General features: G+C 37.9%; 1 non-coding gene across 1 annotated transcript; it reads left to right on the top strand.

Annotated features, from left to right (window-relative positions):
* Positions 1-258: 258 nt before the first annotated feature.
* Positions 259-365, top strand: LOC112131100 (U6 spliceosomal RNA). Its single transcript, XR_002913247.1, has one exon. It is a non-coding gene; the product is annotated as a U6 spliceosomal RNA (small nuclear RNA).
* The last annotated feature ends 16,064 nt before the right edge of the window (positions 366-16,429 follow it).

Raw genomic sequence — 16,429 nt, forward strand, 5'->3', positions numbered from 1 at the left:
AGTAGCTCCAACTACAGGCATACACCACCACACTCAGCTAATGTTTTGTAAATTTATTTTCTGTAGAGATGGGGCCCAGGCTGATACTGAATTCCTGAGATTAAGCAAATCTCCTGCCTTGGTCTCCCAAAGTGGTAGGATTACAGTTATGAGCCACCATTCCCAGCAGGATACTTGTTAAAATGGAAATAATATGGTTTTACTAATTTGTTATATAAATTGATATTAGCAAAAAGGTCTTGTTGGAAATACACTATCATGCTCAATTTGGCAGCACATATACTAAAATTGGAATGATACAAAGAAGATTAGCATGGCGCTTGTAAAAGGATAACACAAAAATTTGTGAAGTGTTCCATATTTTTCATTGAGATTCAGGAGGATGACAAAACCCAATCCAAGGAAAATAAGAATCACAATAAAGTAACACAGTAGCTGAAGTATGAATAGCCAGTATAAAACAGAACTTAATGGGTCAGAACTAAGTAACACAATACAAGAATTTCACAATGCAATTACAAGTATCAACAGCAGAATAAGCCAAGCTAAGGAAAGAATCTCAGGACTTGAAAAGTAGTTCTCTGAAATAAGGCAGTAAGACAAAAATAAAGAAAAAAGTATAAAAAGGAATAAACAAAACCTCCAAGAAGTATCGGATTATGTAAAAAGACCAAATCTGCAAATCACTGGCATCCTTTAGAGGAAGGGGATGAAAGTGAAAAACGTGGATAATATATTTCAGGCTATTGTTCATGAAAACTTCCCCAATCTTGTTAGAGAGGCCAACAGTCAAATTCAGGAATTATAGAGAACTCCTGCAGGATTCTAAACAAGAAGTTCATCCTCAAGATACATAATCATCAGATTTTCCAAAGTTAAAAGAAAAAATGTAAAGACTTCTAGAGAGAAAGGGCAGGTCACCTACAAAGGAAACCCTGTCAGGCTAACAGTGGCCTCTCAGCTGAAACTATAAGCCAGAAGAGATTGGGGCCTATATTCAACATTCTTAAAGAAAAAATTTTCAACCAAGAATTTTATATCTAATCAAACTAAATTTCCTATGTGAAGAAGAAATAAGATCATTTTTAGATAAGAAATTTGTTACCACCAGACATACGTTACAAGAGATCTTGAAAGGAGCACTAAATATAGAAAGGAAAGACTGCTAACAGCTAGTACAAAAACACACTTAAACACACAGACCAGTGTCACTGTTAAGCAACCACACAAACAAGCCAACATAAAAACCAGCTAACAACACAATGACAGGAGCAAATTCACACTTACCAATACTAACCTTGAATATATGTGGGCTAAATGCCCCACTTAGAATGTACAGAGTGGAAAGCTGGATAAAAAAGAAAGACTCAATGATATGCTGTCCTCAAAAGACCCATGTCACACATCACGACATTCATAGGCTCAAATTAAAAAGATAAAAGAAAATATACTAAGCAAATGGAAAACAAAAGAAAGCAGGGGCTACTGTTCTAATTTCAGACTAAACAGATTTAAAACCAACAAAGATCAAAAAAGACAGAAAAGACAAAGACAAAGGCATTACATAATGATAAAGCGTTCAATTCAGCAAGAAGACCTAACTATTCTAAATATATGCACACTCAACACAGCAGCAATCAGATTCACAGAGCAAGTTCTTAGAGACCTACCAAGAGACAAAGAGACATAGACTCCCACACAATAATAGTGGGATACTTCAACACTCCACTGACAATATTAGACAGATTATAGAGGCAGAAAATTAACAAAGATATTCAGGACCTAAGCTTAACATTAAACCAAATGGATCTAATTGGACTTTACAGAACTTTCCAGCCCAAATCAACAAAATATACATTCTTCCCATTGCCACATGGCACATACTCTAACATTGACACATAATTAGACAGAAAACAATCTCCAACAAACATAAAAGAACCAAAACCATACCAAACACACTCTTGCACTACAGTGCAATAACAATAGCAGTCATGACTATGAAAATTGCTCAAAACTACTATGCAATTACATGGAAATTGAACAACATACTCCTGAATGACTTTTGGGTAAATAATGAAATTAAGGTAGAAATCAAGAAGTTCTTTTAAAATCATGAAAACAAAGATTCAAAATATCGGAATGTCTGAGACACAGGTAAGGCAGTGTTAAGAGGAAAATTTATGGTACTAAATGCCCACATCAAAAGTTAGAAAGATTTCAAATTAACAACCTAACTTCACAACTAAAATAATTAGAGAAGCAGGAATAAATCAACTGCAAAGCTACCAGCTGACAAAAACAAATCAAAATCAGAGCTGAACTGAAGAAAATCAAGACATGAAAAAGAGTTCAAAAGATGAACAAATCCAGGAGTTGGTTTTCTGAAAAACTTAATAAATTAGAAAGGCCACTAGCTAGACTAATAAAGAAGAAAAGAGAAAAGATTCGAATAAACACAATTGGAAATGTTTAATAAAATGATACTACTCATCCCTTCAAAAAAAAAAAAAAAAAGGCCAACAATTATAAACTACTATGAACACCTCTACTCTCACAAACTAGAAAACCTAGAAGAGATGAATAAATTCCCAGACACATACACTCTCCAAAGACTGAGGCAGGTAGAAGTAAATATCCTGAAAAGATGAATAACAAGCTCCAAAATTGAATCAGTAATAAATAGCCTACTAAGAAAAAAACTTGGGGCCTGACGGATTCACAGCCAGCTTCTACCAGGTGTACAAAGAAAAGCTGGTACAATTCATACAGAAATTATTTCAAAACATTAAGAAGGAGTAACTCCTTTTCAACTTATTTTGTGGAGCCAGCATCATCTTGATACCAAAATCTGGCAGAGGCACAATAAAAACAAAAACAAAAAAAAACTTCAGGCCAATATATTTGATGAACATTGATGCAAGTATTCCTTTTTTTTTTTAACATTTAAAATGTTTTATTTGGAAAGCAATTGAGGGCATACACACAGACCAAGTGGTCCCCAGTATATCCCAAAGAGAATGTTGGAAATTTTATTAGAAAAAGACATATTCTGTATTGTTTTGAAAGAAAGTTCATTAGCACTAGAGAAGCTTTGGGGAGATAGCAAGCTTCTTGCTAGCTTTGATTAGTGAGTGATGGTGGTAAGTAAAACCAGTGTTAGGGTCCCAGCAGGTTGTTTCAGCAGCTCCTAGGTAAAGTTGGTCTTGGGGTTACAGCAGGCCATTTCAGCAGCTGGGCTTGTAGAAGATTTAATTCTTGGATCAGGTGCTATGAGCTCCCAGGGCTTTTTCCCTGTGGCCCCTTGACTGATTTATTTGGTTATGACAAGAATGACCCAATTTGAATAATTAACTTTCACACTAGCAATCCTAGTGGATGTGAAATGCTGTCTCCCTATTTGAATTTCAGTAATGGTTAAATTACGTTAAGCATTTTTTTTTCAGGTTGTACTGTTTTTATTGTAGTTGTTATTAGAAGCACAGAGAGGTTAAGTGACTTGCCAAGAGTCTCTGCTATTTAGTTAACAATTGGGGGGTGTGATGGGGGCCTATAATCCAAGCTGGGAGAACTAACGTAGGCCCTATTCCATTAGGTGACATCACTTCTCTGTAGCTGCTTCACATTTCATTATTCTCCCCAAAGCTCACCCATGCTCTGGAAGTACATTGAAAAATTCAGCGAGGAGTTAGAGCGCTCCCAATAGCTAAAATGAAGAGTCAGCACTCTGTTAGCAATTTGACTATGGTAGAACAACTGTCCCATTGATAGAATTGAATGAAAGAACATGAAAGAACTGAGGACTTCTGCTCCCATATGGTCTAGGAAAGTGTCCCTTCAACTCAGAGTAGAGCACTTAACAGAGCATTTGCGGGCTTGGAGTTGATAGGTTTAGGTCCAAATTCAGGGTCTGCTATTAGTCAATTTTTGGAAACATACATAAGTTCTCTGAGCCTCCATTTCCACATTTTTGAAATGGATATAATAATAATAGTAACAGTAGTAATACAGGCCCATCAGCCAGGCACAGTAGCTCACACCTGTAATCCCTGCACTCTGGGAGGCCGAGGTGGGTGAGTTATGAGGTCAGCAGTTCAAGACCAGCCTGGCCAACATAGTGAAACCCTGTATCTACTGAAAAATAAAAAAATTAGCTGGGTGTGTGGTGTGCACCTGTAATCTCAGCTACAGGAGAGGCTGAGGCAGGAGAAACACTTGCACCCAGGAGGTGGAGGTTGCAGAGAACTGAGATCACGCCACTGCACTCCAGCCTGGGTGACAGACCAAGACTCTGTCTTAAAAAAAAAAAAAAAATACAAGCCTATCCTGTATTCTTTTTTTTAAATTATATTTTAAGTTCTAGGTTACATGTACACAACCTGCAGGTTTGTTATATACATATACATGTGCTATGTTAGTTTGCTGCACCCATTAAGTCGTCGTTTACATTAGGTATTTCTCCTGATGCTATCCCTTCCCCAGACCCCCACCTCATGACAGGCTCCAGTGTGAGATGTTCCCCACCCTGTGTCCAGGTGTTCTCATTGTTTAATTCTCACCTATGAGTGAGAACATGCAGTGTTTGCTTTTCTGTCCTTGTGATAGTTTGCTGAAAATGATGGTTTCCAGCTTCATCCATGTCCCTGCAAAGGACATGAACTCATCCTTTTTTATGGCTGCATAGGATTCCATGGTGTATATGTGCCACATTTTCTTAATCCAGTCTATCACTGATGGACATTTGGGTTGATTCCAAGCCTTTGCTATTGTGAATAGTGCCACAATAAACATACGTGTGCATGTGTCTTTATAGTAGCATGATTTATAATCCTTTGGGTTTATACCCAGTAATGGGATCACTAGGTCAAATGGTATTTCTAGTTCTAGATCCTTGAGGAATCGCCACACTGTCTTCCACAATGGTTGAACTAGTTTAAACTCCCACCAACAGTGTAAAAGTGTTCCTATTTCTCCACATCCTCTCCAGCACCTGTTGTTTCCTGACTTTTTAATGATCACCATTCTCATTGGTGTGAGATGGTATCTCATTGTGGTTTGATTTGCATTTCTCTGATGACCAGTGATGATGAGCATTTTTTCATGTTTCTGTTGGCTGCATAAATGTCTTCTTTTGAGAAGTGTTTGTTCATATCCTTTTGATGCAAACATTCTTAACAAAATTCTTGCAAATAACATCCAGAAGCATGTCAAAAAGCTAAAGCACCATGATCGAGCAGACCTCATCCCCGGGATAGAAGGTTGGTTCAATATCTGCAAATCAATAAATAAGATTCATCACATAAACAGAACTAAAGACAAAAACCACATGATTATCTCAATAGGCACAGAAAAGGCCTTGATAAAATTCAGGACCACTTCATGTTAAAAACTCTAAATAAAATGGGTATTGAAGAAACTCACCTCAAAATAATAGGAGCCATCTATGACAAACCCATAGCCAACGTCATACTGAATGGGCAAAAACTGGAAGCATTCCTCTTGAAAACCGGCACAAGACAAGGGTGCCCTCTCTCACCACTCCTATTCAACATAGTATTGGAAGTCTTAGCCAGAGCAATCAGACAAGAGACAGAAATAAAGGGCATCCAAATAGGAAGACAGGAAGTCAAATTATTTCTGTTCGTAGATGACATGATTCTATATCTAGAAAACCCCATAGTTTTGGCCCAAAGCTCCTCCAGCTGATAAACAACTTTAGCAAATTTGCAGGATACAAAATCTATGTACAAAAATCACTAGCATTCCTATGACCAACAACAGCCAAACCAAGCGCCAAATAAGAAAGGCAATTCCATTCACATTTGCCACAAAAAGAATAAAATACTTATGAATACAGCTAACCAGGGAGGTAAAAAATCTCTACAATGGGAATTACAAATACTGCTCACAGAAATCAGAGAAGACACAAACAAATGGAAAAACATCCCATGTTCATAAATAGGAAGAATCAATATCATTAAAATGGCTATACTGCCCAAATCAATTTATAGATTCAATGTTATTCTTAACAAACTACCAACAACATTCTTCACAGAACTAGTAACAACTATTTTAAAATTCATATGGAACGAAAAAGAACCCCAATAGCCAAGGCAACCTTTCTTTTTTCAACTTTTATTTTAAGTTTTGGGGTACATGTGCAGGATGCACATGTTTGTTACATACGTATACCTGTGAGCCAAGGCAATCTTAATCAAACAGAACAAAGCCAGAGGTATGACGATACCTAACTTCAAACTATACTACAAGGCTATGGTAAGCAAAACAGCATGGTACTAGTACAAAAACAGGCATACAGACAAATAGAACATAATAGAAAGCCCAGAAATAAGGCTGCACACCTACAAGTATCTGATCTTTGACAAAGCTGACAAAAACAAGCAATGAAGAAAGGACTGCCTATTCAATAAATGGTGCTGGGATAACTGGTTAGCCATATGCAGAAGATTGAAGTTGGACTTTTTTCTTATACCATACACAAATACCAACCTAAGAAGGATTAAAGACTTAAATGTAAAACCCCAAACTTTAAAAACCCTGGAAGACAATCTTGGTTATACTGTGCTGGATATAGGATCAGGTAAAGATTTCATGACAAAGACACCAAAAACAATTATGAAAAAAGCAAAAACTGACCATTGGGATCTAATTAAACTAAAGAGCTTCTGCACAGCAAAAGAAACTATCAACAGAATAAACAGACAACTTACAGAACAGGTGAAAATATTTGCAAACTATATATCTGACAAAGTTCTAACATCCAGCATCTATAAGAAACTTAAACAAATTTACAAGAAAAAACAAACAATCCCTTTAAAAAGTGAGTAAATGACATGCACAGACACTTTTTAACAGAAGACATACATGTGGCTAAGAGTCATATAAAAAAAAGCTCAGCATCATTGATCATTAGAGAAATGTAAATCAAAACCACAATGAGATACCATCTCACGCCAGTCAGAATGATAATTATTAAAAAGACAAAAAATAACAGATGCTGGTGAGGTTGTGGAGAAAAGGGAGCACTTATACACTGTTGGTGGAAGTGTTAATTAGTTCCACTATTCACAATAGCAAAGACAACTGGTCCTGGACTTTTTTTGGTTGGTAATTTAAAAATTACCATTCAAATCTTGCTGCTTGTTATTGTTGTTTTCAGGGTATGTAAATCTTCCTCATTTAAGCTAGGAAGGTTGTATTTTTCCAGGAATTTATCCATCTCTTCTAGGTTTTCTAGTTTGTGTGCATAAAGGTGTTCACAGTAGCCTTGAATAATCTTTTGTATTTCTGTGGTGTCAGTTGTAATGTCTCCCATTTCGTTTCTAATTGAGCCTACTTGGATTTTCTCTCTTCTTTTCTTGGTTAATCTTGCTAATGGTCTATCAATTTTTTTTGTTTCATTTATCTTTTGTTTCATTTATCTTTTTGTTTCATTTATCTTTTGTGTCTTTTTTTGTTTGCTTGTTTCAATTTTATTTAGTTCTGCTGTGATCTTGGCTATTTCCTTTCTTCTGCTCAGTTTGGGTTTGGTTTGTTTTTGTTTTTCTAGTTCCTTGAGGTGTGACTTACATTATCTCTTTGTGCACTTTCAGACTTTTTGATGTAGGTGTGTAGGGCTACGAACTTTCCTCTGAGCACCACATTTGCTGTGTCCCAAAAGTTTTGATAGGTTGTGTCACTATTTTTGTTCAGTTCAAATATTTTTTAAATTTTCATCTAGATTTCATTTTTGACCCAATTATTCAAAAGCAGGTTATTTAATTTCCATGTATTTGCATGGTTTTGGAGGTATCTTTTGTTGTTGATTTCCAGTTTTGTTCCATTGTGGTCTGAGAGAGTGCTTGATATAATTTCAGTTTCTTAAAGTTATTGAGGCTTTTTATGGTCTATCATATGGTCTATCTTGGAGAAGGTTCCATGCACTGTTGAATAGAATGTATATTCTGCAGTTGTTGGATAGAAAGTTCTGTATATATCTATTAAGTTCCTTTGTTCCAGGGTATAGTTTAAAATCCATTGTTTCTTTATTGGCCTTCTGTCTTGATGACCTGTCTAGTGCTATCATTGGAGTAAGTCCCCCACTATTACTGTGTTTCTGTCTATTTCATTTCTTAGGTTTATTAGTACTTGTTTTATAAGTTTGGAAGCTCCAGTGTTAGGTGCATATGTCTTTAGGACTGTGATATTTTCCTGTTGGACAAGGCCTTTAATCATTATATAATGTCCCATTTTGTCTTTTTTAACTGCTGTTGCTTTAAAGATTTTTTGTCTGATAAAAGAATAGCTACTCCTGCTTGCTCTTGGTGCCCATTTGCATCTAATGTCTTTTTCCACCCCTTTACCTTAAGTTTGTTTGAGTCCTTATGTGTTAGGTGAGTCTCTTGAAGGCAGCAGATAGTTGGTTGGTGAATTCTTATCCATTCTGCAGTTCTGTATCTTTTAGGTAAAGCATTTAGGCCATTTACATTCAATGTTAGTATTGAGATGTGAGGTACTATTCCACTCATCATGGCATCTGTTGCCTGTATAGCTTGTTTTCTTTTTTTGTTTTTGCTTTTTAAATTTTTTTTTGTTTTATAGGTTTTGTGTGATTTATGCTTTAGAGGCTCTGTTTTGATGTGTTTCCAGGATTTGTTTCAAGATTTAGAGCCTCTTTTAGCAGTTCTTGTAATTGTGGCCTGGTAGTGGCAAATTCTCTCAGCATTTGTTTGTCTGAAAAGACTGTGTCTTTTCTTCATATATGATGCTTTGTTTCACTGGATACAAGATTCTTGGCTGATAATTGTTTTGTTTTAGGAGGGTGAAAATAGGGCCAATTTTTTTTTCTAGCTTATAGGGTTTCTGCTGAGAAATCTGCTGTTAATCTGATAAGTTTTTTGTTATAGGTTACCTGGTGCTTTTGTCTCACAGCTCTTAAGATTCTTTACTGCTGGTGTCTGGCAAGATGGTTGAATAGGAACAGCTCCAGTCTGCAGTTTCCAGCGAGATCAATGCAGGTGGGAGATTTCTGCATTTCCAACTGAGGTACCTGGATCATCTCACTGGGACTGGTTAGACAGTGGGTGCAGCCCATGGAGGGCGAGCTGAAGCAGGGTGCGGTGTCATCTCACCCAGGAAGCACAAGGGGTTGGGGAACTTCCTCCACTAGCCAAGGGAAGCCATGAGGGACTGTGCCCTGAGAAACAGTGCACTCCAGCCCAAATACTAGGCTTTTCCCATGGTCTTCACAACCTGCAGACCAGGAGATTCCCTCGGGTGCCAATGCCACCAGGGTCCTGGGTTTCAAGCACAAAACTGGGTGGCTGCTTGGGCAGACACCGAGCTAGCTGAATGAGTTTTCTTTTCATACCACTGTGGCATCTGGAATGCCAGCAAGACAGAACTGTTCACTGCCCTGGAAAGGGGGCTAAAGCCAGGGAGGCAAGTTGTCTAGCTCAGCAGATCCCAACCCCACAGAGCCAAGCAAGCTAAAATCCACTGGCTTGAAATTCTCCCTGTCAGCACACTGGTCTGAAGTCGACCTGGGACACTCAAGCTTGGTGGGGAGAGGGGCACGTACCATTACTGAGGCTTAAGTAGGCTGTTTTCCCCTCACAGTGTAAACAAAGCTGGCTGGGTTCTTAGGACTGGGCAGAGCTCACCGCAGCTTCACAAAGCCCCTGTAGCCAGACTGCCTCTCTAGATTCCTCTGCTCTGGGCAGGGCATCTCTGAAGAAAGCTAGCAGCCCCGGTCAGGGGCTTATAGATAAAACTCCCATCTCTCTGGGACAGAGCACCTGGGGGAAGGGGCGGTTGTGGGTGCAGCTTCAGCAGACTTAAACATTCCTGCCTGCTGGCTCTGAAGAGAGCAGCAGATCTCCCAGTATAGTGCTCAAGTTCTGCTAAGGAACAGAATGCCTCCTCAAGTGGCTCCCTGACCCCTGGGCCTCCTGACTGGGAGACACTTCCCAACAGGGGTCAACAGGCACCTCACACAGAAGAGCTCTGGCTGGCATCTGGTGAGTGCCCCTCTGGGATGAAGCTTCCAGAGGAAGGAACAGACAGCCATCTTTGCTTCTCTGCAGCCTCTGCTGGTGATACCCAGGCAAACAGGGTCTGGAGTGGACCTCCAGCAAACTCCAGCAGACCTGCAGCAGAGGGGTCTGACTGTTAGAAGGAAAACTAACAAACAGAAAGTAATAGCATCAACATCAACAAAAAGGATGTACATACAGAAACCCCATCCGAAGGTCACCAACATCAAAGACCAAAGGTAGATAAATCCATGAAGATGATGAAAAACTAGCACAAAAAGGCTCAAAATTCCAAAAACAAGAATGTCTTTTTCCCTCCAAGGTATCACAACTCCTCACCAGCAAGGGAACAAAACTGGATGGAGAATGAGTTTGAGTAATTGGCAGAAGTAGGTTTCATGGATGAAACTGGAAACCATCATTCTCAGCAAACTATCACAAGGACAAAAAAACAAACACCGCATGTTCTCATTCATAGGTGGGAATTGAACAATGAGAACACATGGACACAGGAAGGGGAACATCACACATCAGGGACTGTTGTGGGGTGGGGGGAGGGGAGAGGGATAGCATTAGGAGATATACCTAATGCTAAATGATGAGTTAATGGGTGCAGCACACCAACATGGCACATGTATACATATGTAACAAACCTGCACGTTGTGCACATGTACCCTAAAACTTAAAATAGAATAATAATAAAATTAAAAAAAAAGAAGTAGGTTTCAGAAGGTGAGTAATAAAAACTCCTGCAAGCTAAAGGAGCATGTTCTAACCCAGTGCAAGGAAACTAAGGACCATGAAAAAAGGTTAGAGGAATTGCTAACCAGAATAACCAGCTTAGAGAAGAACATAAATGACCTGATGGAGCTGAAAAACACAGCACGAGAACTTCATGAAGCATACACAAGTATCAAGAGCTGAATTGATAAAGTGGAAGAAAGGAAATCAGACATTGAAAATCAACTTACTGAAATAAAGTGTGAAGACAAGATTAGTGAAAAAAAGGTGAAAAGGAATGAACAAAGCCTCCAAGAAATATGGGAATATGTGAAAAGACGAAACCTACAATTGACTGGGGTCCCTGAAAGTGACAAGGAGAAAGGAACCAAGTTGGAAAACACTCTTCAGGATATTATCCAGGAGAACTTCCCCAACCTAGAAAAAGAAACCAACATTCAAATTCAGGAAATACAGAGAACACCAGAAAGACACTCCTCGAGAAAAGCAACCCCAAGACACATAAGGGTCAGATTCTCCAAGATTGAAATGAAGAAAAAAAATGTTAAGGGAAGTGAGAGAGAAAGGTCAGGTTACCCACAAAGGGAAGCCCATCAGACTAACAGCGGATCTCTCTGCAGAAACCCTACAAGCCAGAAGGCAGTGGGGGCCAATATTCAACATTCTTAAAGAAAAGAATTTTCAATCCAGAATTTCATATCCAGCAAAACTAAGCTTCATAAGCAAAGAAGAAATAAAATCCTTTCAGACAAGAAAATGCTGAGAGATTTTGTCACCACCAAGCCCACCTTACAATAGCTCCTGAAGCAAGCACTGAATATAGAAAAAAAAAAAACACTGATACCAGTCACTGCAAAAACATACCAAATTATAAAGACCATCGACACTATGAAGAAACTGCATCAACTAATGGGCAAAACAACCGGCTAATATCACAATGACAGGATTAAATTCACATACAGTAATATTAACCTTAAATGTAAATGGGCTAAATGCTCCAATTAGAAGACAGAGACTGGCAAATTGGATAGAGTCAAGACTCGTTGGTGTGCTATATTCAGGAGACATATCTCACATACAAAGACACACATAGGCTCAAAATAAAGGGATGGAGAAATATTTACCAAGCAAATGGAAAGCAAAAAAAAAAAAAAAAAAAAAAAAAAAAAAGCAGAGGTTATAATCCTAGATCCTAGTCTCTGATAAAACAGACTTTAAACCCACAAAAATCAAAAAAGGCAAAAAAGGGCATTACATAATGGTAAAGGGATCAATGCAACAAGAAGAGCTAAGTGTCCTAAATATATATGCACCAAATACAGGAGCAACCAGATTCCTAAAGCAAGTTTGTAGAGAGCTGCAAAGAGACTTAGACTCCCACACAATAACAGTGAGAGACTGTAACACCCTACTGTCAATATTAGGCAGATCAATGAGACAGAATGTTAACAAGGATATTTAGGACTTGATCTCAGCTCTGAACCAAGCAGACATAATAGACACCTACAGAATTCTCCACCCCAAATCAACGGAATATACATTCTTCTCAGCAACACATAGCACTTATTCTAAAATTGACCATGAATTTGGAAGTAATACACTCCTCAGCAAATGTACAAGAACAGAAATCATAAAAAACCGTCTCTCAGACCACAGTGCAATCAAATTAGAACTCAGGATTAAGAAACTCACTAAAAATCACACAACTACATGGAAACTGAACAACCTGCTCCTGAGTGACTACTGGGTAAATAAAATTAAGGCATAAATAAATAAGTTATTTGAAAACAATAAGAACAAAGACACAATGTACTAGAACCTCTGGGACATAAAGCAGTGTTTAGAGGGAAATGTATAGCACTAAATTCCCACATCAGAAAGCGCGAAAGATCTAAAATTGACACCCTAACATCACAACTAAAAGAACTAGAGAAGAGTCAGCAGAGCAAGAGCAAACAAATTCAAAAGCTAGCAGAAGACAAGAAATAACTAAGATCAGAGCAGAACTGAAGGAGATAGAGACAAAAAAAAACCCTTCAAAAAATCAATGAATCCAGGAGCTTGTTTTTGAAAAAAATCAACAAAATAGACCACTAGCCAGACTAATAAAGGAGAAAGAGAGAATAATCAAATAGACACAATAAAAAATGATAAAGGGAATGTCACCACTGATCCCACAGAAATACAGACTAACATCAGAGAATGCTACAAACACTTCTACACAAATAACTAGAAAAATTAGAAATGGATAAATTCCTGGACACATGCAACCTCTGAAGACTAAATCAGGAAGAAGTCAAATCCCTGAATAAACCAATAACAAGTTCTGAAATTGAGGCAGTAATTAATACCTACCAACCAATAAAAGCCCAGGACCAGATGGATTCACAGCCAAATTCTATCAGAGATACAAAGAGGAGCTGGTACCATTCCTTCTGAAACCATTCCAAGCAATACAAAAAGAAGGACTTCTCCCTAACTCATTTTATGAGGCCAGCGTCATCCTGGTACCAAAAACCTGGCAGAGACACAACAATGACAAAAAAAATTTTTGGCCAATATCCCTGATGAACATTGATGCATAAATCTTCAACAAAATACTGGCAAACTGAATCCAGCAGCACATCAAAAACTTATCCACCACGATCAAGGTGGTTTTATCCCTGGGATGCAAGGCTGGTTGAACATATGCAAATCAATAAATGTAATCTATCACATAAACAGAACCAATGACAAAAAAACACGATTATCTCAATAGATTCAGAAAATGCCTTTGATATAATTCAACACCCCATCATGTTAAAAACTCTCAAAAAACTAGGTATTGATGGAACGTATCTCAAAATAATAAGAGCTATTTATGACAAACCCACAGCCAATATCATACTGAATAGGCAAAAGTTGGAAGCATTCCCTTTGAAAATCGGCACAAGACAAGAATGCCCTCTCTCACCACTCTTATTCAACATAATATTGGATATATTAACACCTGGCCAGGGCAATAAGCCAAGAGAAAGAAATAAAGGGTATTCAAATAGGAAGAGAGGAAGTCAAATTTTCTCTGTTTTCAGATGACATAATTGTATGTTTAGAAAACCCCATAGTCTCAGCCCAAAATCTCCTTAAGCTGATAAACATCTTCAGAAAGTCTCAGGATACAAAATCAATGTGAAAAAATCACAAACATTCCTATACACCAAAAATAGACTAGGAGAGAGTCAAATAATGAGTGAACTCCTATTCACAATTGCTGCAAAGAGAATAAAATACCTAGAAATACAACTTACAAGGGATATGAAGGATCTTTTCAAGGAGAACTACAAGCCACTGCTGAAGGAAATAAGAAAGGACACAAACAAATGGAGAAACATTCCATGCTCATGGATAGGAATAATCAATATCGTGAAAATGGCCATACTGCCCAAAGTAATTTATACATTCAATGCTATCCCCATCAAGCCACCATTGAATTTCTTCACAGAATTAGAAAAAGCTACTTTAAATTTCATATGGAACTGAAAAAGAGCCCATATATCCAAGACAATCCTAAGCCAAAAGAACAAAGCTGGAGGCATCCCGCTACCTGACTTCAAACTATACTACAAGGCTACAGTAACCAAAACAGCATGATACTGGTACCAAAAGAGACATATAGACCAATGGAACAAAACAGAGGCCTCAGAAATAACACCACACACCTGCAGCCATCTGATCTTTGACAAACCTGACAAAAACAAGCAATGGGGAAAGGATTCTTTATTTAATAAATTGTGTTGGGAAAACTGGCTAGCCATATGCAGAAAACTGAAACTGGATCCCTTCCTTACACCTTATACAAAAATTAACTCCAGGTGGATTAAAGACTTAAATGTAAGACCTAAAACCATAAAAACCCTAGAAGAAAACCTAGGCAATACCATTCAGGACATAGGCATGGGCAGAGACTTTGTGACTAAAACACCAAAAGCAATGGCAACAAAACCCGAAATTGACAAATGGGATCTAATTAGACTAAAGAGCTTCTGCACAGCAAAAGAAACGATCATCAGAGTGAACAGGCAACCGATAGAATGGGAGAAAATTTTTGCAATCTGTTCATCTGACAAAGGGCTAATATCCAGAATATGCAAGAAACTTAAACAAATTTACAAAAAAAAAAAAAAAAAAACCCACAAACAACCCCATCAAAAAGTGGGAAAAGGATATGAACAGACACTTCTCAAAAGAAGACATTTATGCAGCCAAAAAACATGAAAAAAAGCTCATCATCACTGGTCATTAGAGAAATGCAAATCAATACCACAATGAGATATCATCTCATGCCAGTTAGAATGGCGATCATTAAAAAGTCAGGAAACAACAGATGCTGCAGAGGATGTGGAGAAATAGGAATGCTTTTACATTGTTGCTGGGAGTGTAAATTAGTTCAAACATTGTGGAAGACTGTGGTGATTCCTCAAGGATCTAGAACCAGAAATACCATTTGACTCAGCAATCCCATTACTGGGTATATACCCAAAAGATAATAAATCATTCCACTATAAGGACATATGCACATGTATCCTTATTGCAGCACTGTTCACAATAGCAAAGACTTGAAACCAACCCAAATGCCCATCAGTGATAGACTGGATTAAATGATAGACTGGTATGTATACACCATGGAATACTATGCAGCCATAAAAAACGATGAGTTTATGTCCTTTGCAGGGACATAGTTGAAGCTGAAAACCATCATTCTCAGCAAAGTAACACAGGAACAGAAAACCAAACACCGCATGTTCTCACTCATAAATGGGAGTTGAACAACGAGAACACATGGACACAGGGAGGGGAATAGCACACACCGGGGCCTGTCATGGCGTGGGGGATAGGGGAGGGATCACATTAGGAGAGATACCTAATGTAGATGATGGGTTGATGGATGCAGCAAACCATTATGGCACACACATACCTGTGTAACAAACCTGCAAGTTCTGCACATGTATCCCAGAACTTAAAGTATAAGAATAATAAAAAAAGATTGTTTCCTTTGTCTTAACTTTAGAAAACCTGATGACAATGTGCCTAGGCAATGATCTTTTTGCAATGAATTTCCCAGGTGTTCTTTGTGCTTGTTGTATTTGGATGTCTAGGTCTCTAGCAAGGCTGGGGAAATTTTCCTCTATTATTCCCCCAAATATGTTTTTGAAACTGTTAGATTTCTCTTAGCTTTTGGGAACACAGATTATTCATAGGTTTGGTTATTTAACATAATCCCAGATTTTTTGGAGGCTTTGTTTATATATTTTTTATTTTCATTTTTTGTCTATGTTTGATTGGGTTAATTCAAAGATCTTGTCTTCGAGCTCTGAATTTCTTTCTTCTACTTGTTCAATTTTATTGCTGAGACTTTCCACAGCATTTTGCATTTTTGCAAGTGTGTCCAATGTTTCCTGAAGTTTTGATTGTTTTTTCTTTATGCTATCTATTTCCTTGACTATTTCTCCCTTCACTTCTTTTATAATTTTTTGAATTTCCTTACATTTGGCTTTACCTTTTGCTGGGGCCTCCCCAGTTAGCTTAATATTGAACCTTCTGAATCTTTTTCAGGTAAATCAGGGATTTCTTCTTGGTTTGGACCCATTGCTGGTGAACTAGTGTGGTTTTTTGAGGGT

The sequence above is a fragment of the Pongo abelii genome, chromosome X, assembly GCF_028885655.2.
Source record: "Pongo abelii isolate AG06213 chromosome X, NHGRI_mPonAbe1-v2.0_pri, whole genome shotgun sequence".
Lineage (NCBI taxonomy): Eukaryota > Metazoa > Chordata > Mammalia > Primates > Hominidae > Pongo > Pongo abelii.